The sequence below is a fragment of the Chlamydotis macqueenii genome, chromosome 3 (assembly GCF_036417535.1).
Source record: "Chlamydotis macqueenii isolate bChlMac1 chromosome 3, bChlMac1.mat, whole genome shotgun sequence".
Classification (NCBI taxonomy): Eukaryota; Metazoa; Chordata; class Aves; order Otidiformes; family Otididae; genus Chlamydotis; species Chlamydotis macqueenii.
Window position 1 is genome coordinate 45,616,189 of NC_141558.1, and position 13,269 is coordinate 45,629,457.

The window sequence follows — 13,269 nt, forward strand, 5'->3', positions numbered from 1 at the left end:
TTTGTTCTGTTTACGGAAGGCACCTGATGGCAGGTGACATGAATTAGGATTTTACAGTTACAGAATGAATTACAAGGCTACAAAGGAGAATCTGAAGAGTTTTCGTGGTGTTTCTCTAGTCTAAAATATAATAGTGCAAAATCCTTTGAGTTTCTCTGCAACACTAAATGCTCTGGTTGGAGCGAGTCCAGAGGAGGGCCACGAAAATTATCAGAGCACCTCTCCTATGAGGACAGGCTGAGAGCATTGGGGCTGTTCAACCTGGCGAAGAGAAAGCTCAAAGAAGACCTCATAGTGGCCTTTTAGTACCTAAAGGAGGCTTATAAGACAGATGGGGAGAAACTCTTCAGCAGGGCCTGTTGTGATAGGACAAGGGCTAATGGTTTTGAAATAGAAGGAGGGATATTCAGACTAGACATCAGGAACAAATGTTTTACACTGAGGGTGGTAGAACACCGGAACAGGTTGCCCAGAGAGGCGGTGGATGTCCCATCCCTGAAAACATTCAAGGCCAGGTTGGATGGGACTCTGAGCAACCTGATCTGGTTGGAGATATCCCTGCTTATTGCAGGGGGGTTGGACTAGATGACCTTTGAAGGTCCCTTCCAACCCAAACTATTCTATGATTCTATAATACTTTTAGGAGAAAGGACGTTTATATGAGCAAATAAATCACACCTCCTAGGACTGGAGGCTCTAGGAAAACCTAGATAGACCAGGTAAAAGTTGAATAGGTAAATTTTTGGCAAATGTGGAAAGAATGTTGGAGAGGAGACAAACTGGAGAGCAGAAATATTCTTGGGAATGGTTTCAAATCAACTGACCTACCTTGCTCTTTTGCATACTGATGTAGAAGGGAAAACAGTTGTTAAACATCTATCATGAATGGATGGATTTTTGGCAACTTTTGCAGTCATCTAAAGGGACTTAAACCTGGTTGATGATTTGCATTGACACATCTACTGTGTGTAATTTTGCATTCATATAGCAATGCTAATTATTAATAATCCACTAGATGTTCTTTAAACTTCCAACCTTTTTGTTACAGTAAATTTTCCAAATAACTCACTTGTAGATTAATAGACTTTTATAGAAGCTTTTTCTTTTATTTTTCTTTCTTTCTTTTTCTTTTTTTCTTTTTTTTTCCTTTTCTCTTTTCTTTTTCTTTTTCTTTTCTTTCTTTCTTTCTTTCTTTTTTTGCTTTCAGGATCCTAATTCTGCAATTGGATTGTTTTCTTACTCTTTAATCTCTTGGTGGTATAAAGGTATACCTCCACAAAAGAATGAAATCTGTTTTGAGGTTCTGTGTTTCTTCAGTAGTGATAAGAACAGCTCCTTTATCTTTCTTGATTGACTAAAATGTCTGTTATTTTAATATTACATTTTTATCCTTTGTGTGCTTTAGCAGATTATACATAATAACTGCAAGAACCATCAACATCCATGATTATTGCCAATTACCTTATATGGCAATAGAATAATCTCTGCAGAGTTGTTTACTATTTAATTTGAAAAAAAAATCTATTGTAATAGTAACTTTCTCTTTTTTTTTTCATGCTGTGTATTCTTGATGATGACGTTTTCCCTTGTTTACTTTTTTCTGGTTAGCATTTGCTCTAGTTGTCAGCAGTCTCATTTAAATTATTTAAGTTTTTTCACTTGCTTGTGAAAATTTTCAAATTCACTTTGGTTCACTTCTTGTGATGCTTTCTATATTGTTTTTTTCATTATTCACTTTGCATGCAATTACATATGATGTGAATACTTGGCAATTCAGTTCACAGGCACTGTCACATAAATAATTTATTTCTAAACTTCTGCACATGCCCATTAACCTGATTGACCTCAAACCTCTTTCCAATTTGTAAGAAGTTTCTTTCTATAACAATACTTTATACTTTGCGCTTGATCCAGCCTTTTATCCAGTAGCCCATTTTAACCCTTATTCTTTACCTTAACCACTAATCTCTAGTTTGGAACCTGGTCAAATACTTTTGAAAATCTGAGTATATTACATCCACTGAATTCCCCTTATCTCTTACAGCAGCAGTATCTTCAAAGAACTCCAACAGGCTAGATAAGCATGACAGTTCCCTGCCAGAGTGCTTGCTCTAGTTATCCTTGATCAAACTATGCTTTTCCAGGTACTCTCCTTGCTGCCAAGTCCTGTGTGAAATGGTTTAAATTATTTTCTTCATGAACTACTATCTACAGGTTGCTGTTAAGCCATTTCTGATTACTTCAAATTTAAATCTACAATTTTCCTTGGCTTTAGCTAGTGCTGTTTTCCTTCTAACTGGCATATATACTATGCCAATATTTTTTGTTCACATTTTAAATATTATTATGAATAGATGATTACTGTTTCATTTATATCTGGTCTAATCAGCTCTGTTACTGTGAGCTGTGATTGTCACTTAAAGAGCAACTTGCAAAGTAGTTCTGCTGTCTACTAATCAGATGAATTGCTGCTTTAAAAAATTGCAAAGAGAATCTATTTTATTGCCCTAGGAATTTTAGTCAAAATTTGTATTCTTTTTTTTTTTTTGCTCAGTTTTGGACCTCAATTTTGGACCACTCCTAAATGCACAGCAAATGATAGAATGAGTATTCTCTTTTGAAAAACATTTATCATTTATGTAGGAGTAACTCTTCTTCTTCTTCAACATATGTTTACAAAAAATCAAGACTCCAGGTACCATGCATCTTTAGCTTTTGCCTCTTATTCCTGCATATACTGTCCTGACAACTCTAATAATCAAATATAAAAAATAATCCATGTTTCCTTATTTTCCAATAACTTTTCTGTGGACTATTATGTAAATGTATATGGCTCCACTTCTATGTGACAGATCAGAAATACCTTACAAGCTGTTCTTCAGCAGTACCTGCCTAGACATCAGAAATGAATGGCTTAAGAGATTCATTCCCTCCTCAGAGCAGTCTAGGGTACAAAGTGTGTGATATATAATATGATTTACCTGTCCTGTAGATGCACTATTCCTCCATTGCTGACTGTATTGGGGTGAGGTTGTCAGTACAATCCCACTGTAGACATCTTTGTCCTCACATGACCGTGTCAGATTGGTCTTCATTTGTAACTAACTTGCTTTTCTGCAAGGTTGTTAGTCACAGTTCCATAATAGACTGGCATTAGAGAAAGCTTAGATAATTAGATAATGGAAATAGCAAGTACTTCATCCTTTCTTCCATGTATCTGTCTTTCCTTCCTTCCGTTTGTCCTTCCTTCCTTTGTTCTGTATGGTTTCTCTGAAAGTTTTCTGCTGAAGCAGTTGCCACAGACTTTGGTAGACCAATCACTTGAGCCATTGCAGCTGAAGGAAATACATTGTGGGCTTGTTTCTCAAACAGCCCATATAACTTTTGTCAAGCCTATAGATCTGAAGCATTTGCTCTTCTGCCACTCCACAGGGATGCAGTCTCCTATGCACAAAAGAGCCACATAAGCTGCCTGAAATGCAAGATTTCCTTGTCCTCCTGCTGCCTCCATGTTCTGAGCTGCTGTGACTGAATCTGGCTATGGCCTTTTTATGGTTCTTTTTGCATCTGACATGCTTTATTGTTGCTCTTGATTGAGATAACACTAAGTGCCTCTGCTATCAGGAGAAGCCTGGTAATCAACAAGTGGGGTGCAATTTCTCTCTTGCTTAACAGTGATGCCTAAATTGCTATTTGCTTTCAGCAGTGCTTAGCTGATGATTTGATAGTGGGATTTTTTTTTTATGATTCTCTCTCACCACACTTTTAGCTAAAATATTTGCAGGCGTATAATAATTGCTCTGACTTTGGAAACTGGTTACTGGAAATGATTTATATTTGCAGCTGTCTGATGGACCTGTAAGAAGCAATTTAACAGAAAATTGCCCTGACAAATGAGGTTGTAGCATCTATGATAAAGTTACAGTAGATAACTTTTTAAGAAAAAAAAAATTCCTTATTTTGATGAGGTTGTAAGTGTATGGCTATCATTCATTTGAAATGAATGACAAAATGTTTTAAATATAATAATTAGGAAAGAATGTTGAGAGTTGGAATTGAATAAATAATTTTATAGATTTATTCCTTTCTTATAATTTTCTCTGTAACTCATGTTTATGACTAACTTTTACCATGAGAAAAGCATCCATTTCTTGTTGCAGAGGTTTGACATCTCTTGAATGTGTTATTGCTTTGCTCTTCTCACACCTCAAGCTGGATGCATCAGCTCCTTACCATGTGCTTTAGCTCTGTGCTCTGTTGACTTCAACTGAAAAAAGTTTGGACTGCCTCAGAGCTGTCTGCTTGGAGCACAGGCTGGATCTGACAAAGATGGATAGGGTTGTCCATAGTATGTCCATAAGGTTTCTCAGTGTGTAAGCAAGGGCAGTTCATACACTCCTAGTACTTTATAGACATATCATGTGACTGAGAAACAGGACTGAGCACTGAGGGAATCAACCTGCAGTGTAATATTGGTGCTGTGTATATGTACTCTGTCATGGAGAAATATACTTGCTAAAGTGTGTTGTGTGTTCTCTGCCATTGTCTTTGGTGTTTACAAATTAGATGTAATGATGTAGCCTTAGTGAAGGTTTCCGAACAATAAAGGTGCTATATGGCATTTAGTTCTGAACATAGGCTGGCAAACTTTACAGTCAAGCACTTTCTGTTAAAGAGTATCTTTATCTGAAATCTGTCCTTTATAATAACTACCCAATTGACAGCTATTTTTAATTCTTATGAATTAAAGTGAAAGGTGGGTCAATTAAAGTTTTGACAAACTTCAAAAATGCAAGACATTTTCTAAAAATAAAGGTATCAATCTTTATTTATACCATGAAATCATGCTTAAGGAAAAATTATATTGCAAGACAGAGGATTATTTTGGAAGAGTTCTCTCCTTAGTGGCAGAGATTAACTAGTCTGGGCAGAGCAGGAGTTCATGGCAGAAAAGTATCTCTGTCTAAAGGCATGGCTTCACTGTCTTTACATGTACACACTGTTAGATTCCTCCTCCTCCTTCCAGCTGGTAAGCATTTTACTCATAATTTTGAAAGCATTTTCTCTGAAAAGAAGAATGAGGATACGATGACCTCCAAAGAGAAAGATTCTTCACTACATTCACTTTCATAAAGTATCTGCCTTTCTTAAGCCAGCACTTAAATAGAGGCAAGGCCTCTTGCTGAGAATGCTTATTCCATGAAATTCATAAAAAAGTAAATGCCTACATGACTTAAAAAGAATTACCTTTACAGTATTGTTTTAATTTCATCAATACAGCAGAACATAATTATTGTGTCTTCTTCTCGTCATACATACGCACTTTACTTGTGATGTTTTTTTACAATGTTGTCCTCCTTGTTGTCATGCCTGTAGCACTACTCTGCATTCTTACTGTCTTTAAACTGGATCATGAATGAAAATTCCTCCTCCAACCCTCAGATGCATTATATTTTCAGTATGATTATTTTAACTTGGATCAATTTGCTGGTCCAGTTCACTCTGTGGCCCTACACATAGTTGCATTTACAAAAGCAAGCAAAGCAGCGCAGATGTGGAAACAAGGATAAGGCAGAGAGAGGGGAATAACTGCTTAAACTTGTACTGCTGCAGAGAGAAATGTCTGTGGACACATGGCCTCAGATAAACATTTATGAGGAGATGTGTGGATATACTGTGCACACATCTAGGATCAGCGCAATTTTTCTTACTTTCATAAAGCACTTGTCATCAATCTTCTGCAAGCAGTAAGTGAAAACGGAAACTGTCATCTACACTGTGGTATTTGCCTTACACCCTGCAGGCAGCGAATATCAGCTCAGTTCTCTTAAACACCAAGCCCTTCTGCTTTGCTTTTTGATAGCCAGAAGATTTGCTTTGTCTGGCATACAGTCCAGAATACAGATGTGTGTGTTGAATTTTTTTTCCTTCCTTCATTTTAAGGAATCAAAGAACGATTAAGAGTTTTTCTCTCAAAGAATGCGCCTCTCTCATCCCAGCTGTTTGTAGTCTCTGCTGGGCATAGACAGACAACTGTAGCTGGATAGCAGTCAGGAAAACTACATTCAGAACATAAAGATCTGATTTAATATAATATACAAAACAAAATACACTGAAACTGCGGAAGAAAATGTCAGTGAAACATATGGTTTGACTCTGCAGTCTTTCAGAAAATAAAAGTTTTGCCTAAAGAATTACAGGCTCAGGCTTTCAATCTTCATTGCCTGAGATGAGTGCATGATATTAAGCATTGTGTTCTTCAGCATCTGGATGTAATGAGATGCATTAAGGAGAGTGTCATTCTTGATACTCTGCCATAGTTCTAAATTGCTTATTCTCTACCAGTTTGCATTACAAATGTGTTTCTTTGCCTAAAGTAACATTAAAAATATATATATATTCCTTTTTGCTACAAAACTCTCCATTAGTATGTGTGGTTTACAGACTTATGCTCCAAATTATTAAACAAGTATATAAAAATCTTCATGGGTTATTGAGAAAATAATAAAGATTGTGTCATATTTGCCAGATAAGCATGAAAGGAGACATTTTACAAAAGGGCTCTTATTTCTGTTCTGAGTTCTAACAGCCCCAAAGGAATCAGGATCTGATAAATCATAACAGCTATTTTTAGTCTCTTGTATAACAATCTACTTTGTAGCTTTTAGAAACCTCTAGCTCATAAATTGCCTTGATGATCTGCACTACCTTTTGTGGAGTTGTTAAAATTGAGTTGGTATGCACATTTCAAAAGTGTAGTAGATTCTCTTGATAATTGTTCATTTGTTTAGATATTTTTCCAGTTTTCAAAAGTCTTTAGTACACACAAATAAAATGTGAATGTTAAGAAGAAAAGGCTGAGATCCCAGTTTTGGACTAATATAAACATTATACTAAATGTAGAGTACAGAAGAAATGTAGGTATTGATTGGGATCAAAATGGCATTCCACATTTTCCAGCATTCTGTCTCTGTAAATGTACAGTACAAGGTGCTGCAGAGACAGGTGTAAGAAAGCTTTCAGTGTATGAGTTTTGAATAGCTGTTCACACAGCAAGACAGGGTGTCAAAATAGTGAACAAAATACTCCGTGGGAGTGTGCTGCTTTATTTCCAAAGAAATAAATATTTATTTTATTTTTTGTGTAGTCTTGCACAGTACATTGGCATTCTAACTGAGCTATCTGTACTGACTCGTATGAAAAATAGTTTTAAAAGCTTCTAAAATGATTGAAAGGTCTTGGACTTTCAGAAAAAAAAAATTGCTTGAATACCTAATTCTCATTGAAATGAATTAATGTTATCAAATAATTTAAAATTGTGTTCTACGATGGCTGTGTTTATGCTGGAAAATTATAGTGGCAAATACACAGGATCATTCAATGGTACTGAACCCAGCTACCACAGGATAATCTACTTGCATGCTATACGTTCATTTACTTTCCCAACCACATTGGCCATCTCTGAGGTGTTTATCTGTAACTGCTTGTCCTTTGTTAAATTCAAGATGAGGTCCAGAAATTGTCTGAGAGGTTGATACTTGGTTCATGTTGCAACTACATTAATGACCATTCTAACAGGTTTGCAGGTGAGGTTATTTTGTCCCAGTGCCTGGGAATGTTCCATGGCACTGTTTATTTTCCTAACACAGGTATCACAGAATCCTAGAATGGTCTGAGTTGAAAGAGACCTTTAAAGATTATCTAGTTCTATCTCCCCTGTCATAGGCAGGGATACCTGCTACTAGATCAGGTTACTCAAAGACTCACGCAAGTTGATCTTGAGTACTTCCAGGGATGGGACACCCACAGCTTCTCTGGGCAACCTGTTTCAGTGTCTCACCACCCTCACAGCAAATAATTTCTTCCTAATATCTAATCTAAATCTACCCTCTTTCAATTTAAAACCATTACCCCTTGTCCTGTCACTACATGCCTTTGTGAAAAGTCCCTCTCTAGCTTTCTTGTAGGCCCACTTTCGGTACTGGAAGGCTGCTATAAGGTCTCCTTGGAGCCTGCTGTTCTCCAGGTTGGACAACCCAAACTCAGCCTTTCTTCACAGGAAAAGTGCTCCAGCCCTCTGATCATCTTCATGGTTGTCTTCTGGACTTGCTCCAACAGATCCATGTCCTTCTTATGTTGGGGGCTCCAGAGCTGTATGCAGTACTCCAGGTAGGGTCTCACAAGGGTGGAGTAGAGGGGGAGAATCACCTCCCTCGACCTGCTGGCCATGGTCCTTTTGATGCAGCCCAAGATATGGTTGGCCTTCTGGGCTGCTAGCGCACATTGCCATCTCATGTTCAGTTTTTCATCCACTAATACCCCAAGTCCTTCTCAATAAAGCTGCTTTCTATGGTCTAAATTGTCTTAGATTACAAATCTAGCCAATAAACACAGTAGTTTTATGGAGGTATATTTAAAAAGGGGGCATTTTCAGAATATATTTGCAACTTGCCTTGCAATTTCAAATAGAATTCTGAGTAAAATGTATTGCAGTCTGTGTAATATGAAAAACAGAACTGATATTGGTAAAGTTTTAAAAGCCTAAAATTGTTGGTAAAAATTAAATATAACTAGTTTGATGAAGTCAGTCTTCGAGTTTATGCTGCAAAATTTTGTCTGAACTGCTCAGAATACATACAATTAACCTGTAAAAGATTTGCACAAGTCCTTTTGTTGCTCTTTTCTGAGGCTATCCATATAAATGAATTATTGTATTATTTTCCTTAATTTAAAGTTCATTCATTATCCAAGGTAAATTTCACTTGCCCTCTTTTTGCTCGAAGTCTTTCTAGTCATCCCAATTTTCTGGAAAAATTGTTTCACGTTTGCCTATGAAGTAACTTCCTTTAAATGAGATGTCAGCAGGCAACAGTAATCGATTAAAAACACAGGTTTGATTGTATATCCTTCTCTTTTATAACATTTATGCACTATGAAATTCTTTAACAACTGAAACTTAAAATGATGCTTTTATAGCCTAGACTGAGCCTACAACCATAGAATTTAATCTTGTTGAAAAATGATGCTACATAATGTAGCACTGACCTTGTACTTTATTGAGGTTCACTTGATAAAGACCTTTAGCAATTCCTTCTCAGTAGTATGCTAACTCCACTAATCAGAAATGGTAACATATCAAAAACTTCAGATGTGTCACAGCTGAAAATAAATTCGATTTATATAAAAATAACATATGGCTACTCTAATAATAAAATCTATTTTATTTTTAAAATCTGTATTTATAGCTCTGTAGAATTTTTGCTTTAGGCTCAGAATACATACCCTCAGTTTTACAGCATTATAAAGTATGACTTTAGCATTTGGGGAGGGTGGGTGATAGAAAGAGGAATGTAATTATTTATTAGTTCCCAGGTTCAAAAATAACCTTTACTAAAAATGACATTTTGTCAAGAATTTAAAAATATAATATTTATTTTATAAGGCTATTTAATACTCAATCTCTCTTTTATTTTTAAAAAAATCTTTTCTTTTTTCTCCAATCTTTTTTTCTCAGTGGCAAAGAGGAAAAAGAAGTGCATATGTGATGAGAAGTGATGCGGAAAAATCAATTCAATGGGACAGACATAAGAAAGCTTTTCCATCCCATCAATTCCGTGGGACAAAAAATAGGAAAAGGGTACACTTCTAAAGCCTTTAACCTGCCAGTTTTTGTAGATTGTTGATACTTCTGTGAAAATATGTTGGAGAAATTCATGTGAAAAACAGCTGTCTCTTTTTAAGGTCTTCTCTTATTCTTGGTAGACTGTTAATAGCTCACAGGAAACAACATTGAATGCCATTCCAAATTTATCTTTAGAAATAATTGAACATTTAGCTCTGGGAAATGTAATGGTTAAAGGTATATGCATCCCATCGGAAAATATTTGGATAGGGATTTACAGCTTATATCCAGAGGGAATTCAGTTTATTTTGAGAGGTATGAGCACGTATGTGGTAAGTTGACCTTGGCTAGCTGTCAGGTGCCCACCAAGCTGCTCTATCACTCCTCCTCCACAACAGGACAGGAGGAGAAGATACGATGAAAGGTTCATGGGTCAAGATAAGGACAGGAAGATCACCTACCAATTGCCATCACAAGCAAAACAGACTCAGCTTGAGGAAATAAATTTAATTTACTGCCAATCAAATAGAGTAGGATAATAAGAAATAAGAAGTGTAAAGAACACCTTCCTCAACCCTTCCCTTCTTCCTAAACTCAACTTCACTCCCAATTCTTCTACCTCCTCCTCTCAAGTGGCACAGGGGCAGAGGGAGTGGGGGTTATGGTCAGTTCATAATGCTTGATCTTTGCTGTTCCTTCCTCCTCACATTCTTCCCCTGCTCCAGCTTGGGGTCCAGCTCACAGGAGACAGTAGTTCATAAGCTTTTCCAATGTGAGTCCTTTCCATAGGGTGCAATCCTTCAGGAATGGACTGCTCCAGCGTGGGTCCCCCACAGGGTGATAAGTCCTGGCAGAAAAACTGCTCCTGTGTGGGCTCCTCTTCACAGCCCACAGTTCCTGCCAGGAGCCTGCTCCAGTGTGGGTTCTCTTCGGAGTCACAGTTTCCTTCAGAGTGCCTGCACCTGCTCTGGCGTTAGGTCCTCCACAGGCTGCGGAGTGGATCTCGGCTCCACCTTGGACCTCCCCACGGGCTGCAGACACAACTTGCATCACCACAGTCTTGACCACAGGCTGCAGGGGAATCTCTACTCCAGTGCCTGGAGCACCTCCTTGCCCTGCTCGCCCTACTTCTTTGCTGACCTTGCTGTCTGCAGAGTTGATTCTCTCACATATTCTTACTCCTCTCTCCCAGCTGCTGTTGTGCAGTAGTTTTTACCGCTTCTTAAATATGTTATCACAGAGGTGATACCACCATCACTGATGGGGTCAGCTTTGCCAGCAGTGGATCCTTGGAGCTGGCTGAAACTGACTCTGTCCAACACGGGGGTAACTTCTGGTATCTTCTCACAGAAGCCACTCCTGCAGCCTCCCTGCTACCAAAATCTTGCCATGCAAATCCAAAACATTATATTAGATGTTATAGCATTTTATTGAGGTTAATAAAATAGTTAAGAGAAATTCTTTGAGCCCAGAGAAGTTGAATTAATTTCCTGAAGAAAAGTTAAATAAACTCACTACTGACAAGTCTTGTCCAGAATGGTTGAACAGACTACCTAGTCCCAATCCAAGCTTAATTTTAACATAAGCAAGAACGTATCTTTTGAAAAGCTGTTGTTTGTAAAGGAAGTCTTGCAAAACCGTGAAGTTGATGGATGAGGTAAATGCAGAATCATTACTCACAAAATATTCTTGTACTAGAACTAGCTGAAACTGATAGGAGATCAGTTTGAAACATTTTTTAAAGGTGTGGTTTTTAAGCAGCAAGTGGTGAAAAGTTGGAATTTGTTGTCACAGAAAATTGTAGAGCCAGAGAATATCAACAGAAAAAAAAAAAAGGATTAGATAAAGATAAAGTCAGGGACTATAAATAAATAAATAAAAGCTGGAAAGTGATGTACTTCCCAAGACCCTTAATCCAGTGGCTGGGGATTCGAGGGAGTGTCTGCTTTGAGGACCTCAGAGGGTGCTCAGGTTTATGTACCTTTCATGAATAGCATCTCCTATGGTCACTCAGCTAGGCAGACGCTGACACTGTTAGCGTATTTCTAGTGCTTGTACATCTGCAATTGAATGTTCATTCACTTATTTTTCTAGTTCAGATTTTAAAACAAGCACAAGATTACCTTGTATGCAAATTCCCTCATCCTCCATCCTCCATCTATCCACACATATTTCTACCTCTTTAAGAATATTTGAGCAGAATTTGGCTTGGAAATTTCAGGAATGTTTCAAACAGACAACTAGCTATGTCATATTAGGGGATTTTTTTTTGGTTCAATAATTCAAGCTGTTACACATCATTGGTTTAGTCTGCTCTATTGTTTTATTTCTGGTTCATCTTTTAGGACATAATTTCAGTTCCAACAATGGTGTAGAGACAACGGGGTACACAATAAACATCTGAACTGAATTGATCTGTGACTGAAATTCCTGCTTTTTATATATATCTATGACTGTAGCTTCTAAACACAGGAAACTGTCTTTCCACAATGACAGTTAATGTTGATGAATGGTTAGAAAATGGCTTGGATGATGCATGTTACTTTACAGTAATTTACAATGGCACAATAGTCCCATTAACAAGTGATTCACATGAGCTGGAAGCATTTTATTATATTTACAACACAAAAGAGCTCCGCTTCTCTTCAAATAATGATGTTCATCGCAAATTGTTGTGCTAGGGGGTTTTTATGTTTTTCCTTTATGTTTTTAAGTTTTTCCTTTATTAAGTTTCTCTTTCTGTGGTGGCTCTTTCACATCTTGTCTGATGCAATGAAATTATTTGTTGCTGACACTGACTGTTAACCACAGCTGCAGTCAACCTGCTGCTGCAATGATTGTAGTGCAAGTGTGGACAAGGACCGTGTCCAGAGATTATTTTTTTTCAGGAAGCCCTGGGTAATGGTATAATCACTGACCTTTTCCTATTCTGTAGTTAATGGTTAACTGCATCTGTGTCTGAAACTCACTCTTCTGCAGAATAAGAGACAATATGTTAAGCTGAGAAGAAAGAAAGAAATTTTGTAGTTTGTACAAAACTTCAGTAATGAGTGTCTTTTATTTCCTTCAAATGATCACTGGGGGCTATGATGTCCTAAAAATGAGGCACCTGTGAATTATCTAATGTTACATTTGGAAAATATTAGTTTCATTACAGAGTAGGGATGTGTACTTCTCCATTAATTCCATGAGGAAATCAAAGGGATCTTGAAGGATATATAAAGAAAGAAAACAGAAAATTATCTCAAAGAAATGCTGTAAGATTAGAAGTAAAATAAAAAATTGTGATTCTTGAATAGTATTTTAAACTTATGTGAATTGCTTAAAAGGATGTAGCTCTTTAGCTGCAATAAGCAGTTTGTTTCACAGTTAATGTGCAGTTACTTGCCAAAACAATGTCTTGGAGTCACCAATTCTCTGTTCATTTTCTCATTACGCATTGGATTGTTCTTGACCTTGCACAATTCATATTTAATCATATGCTCACCTGATCATTGAATTATATGACCCTTGATAAGTCAGTCAAAATCAGTCATCTCTCTTATTTGTTTCTTGCAGTTTTTTGTCTGTTAGGCAGATTTAGTGCCCTATATTACTCCATAAATGTGACTGTACCAGACAAAAAGTGATGTTTCATTATTAGAAGG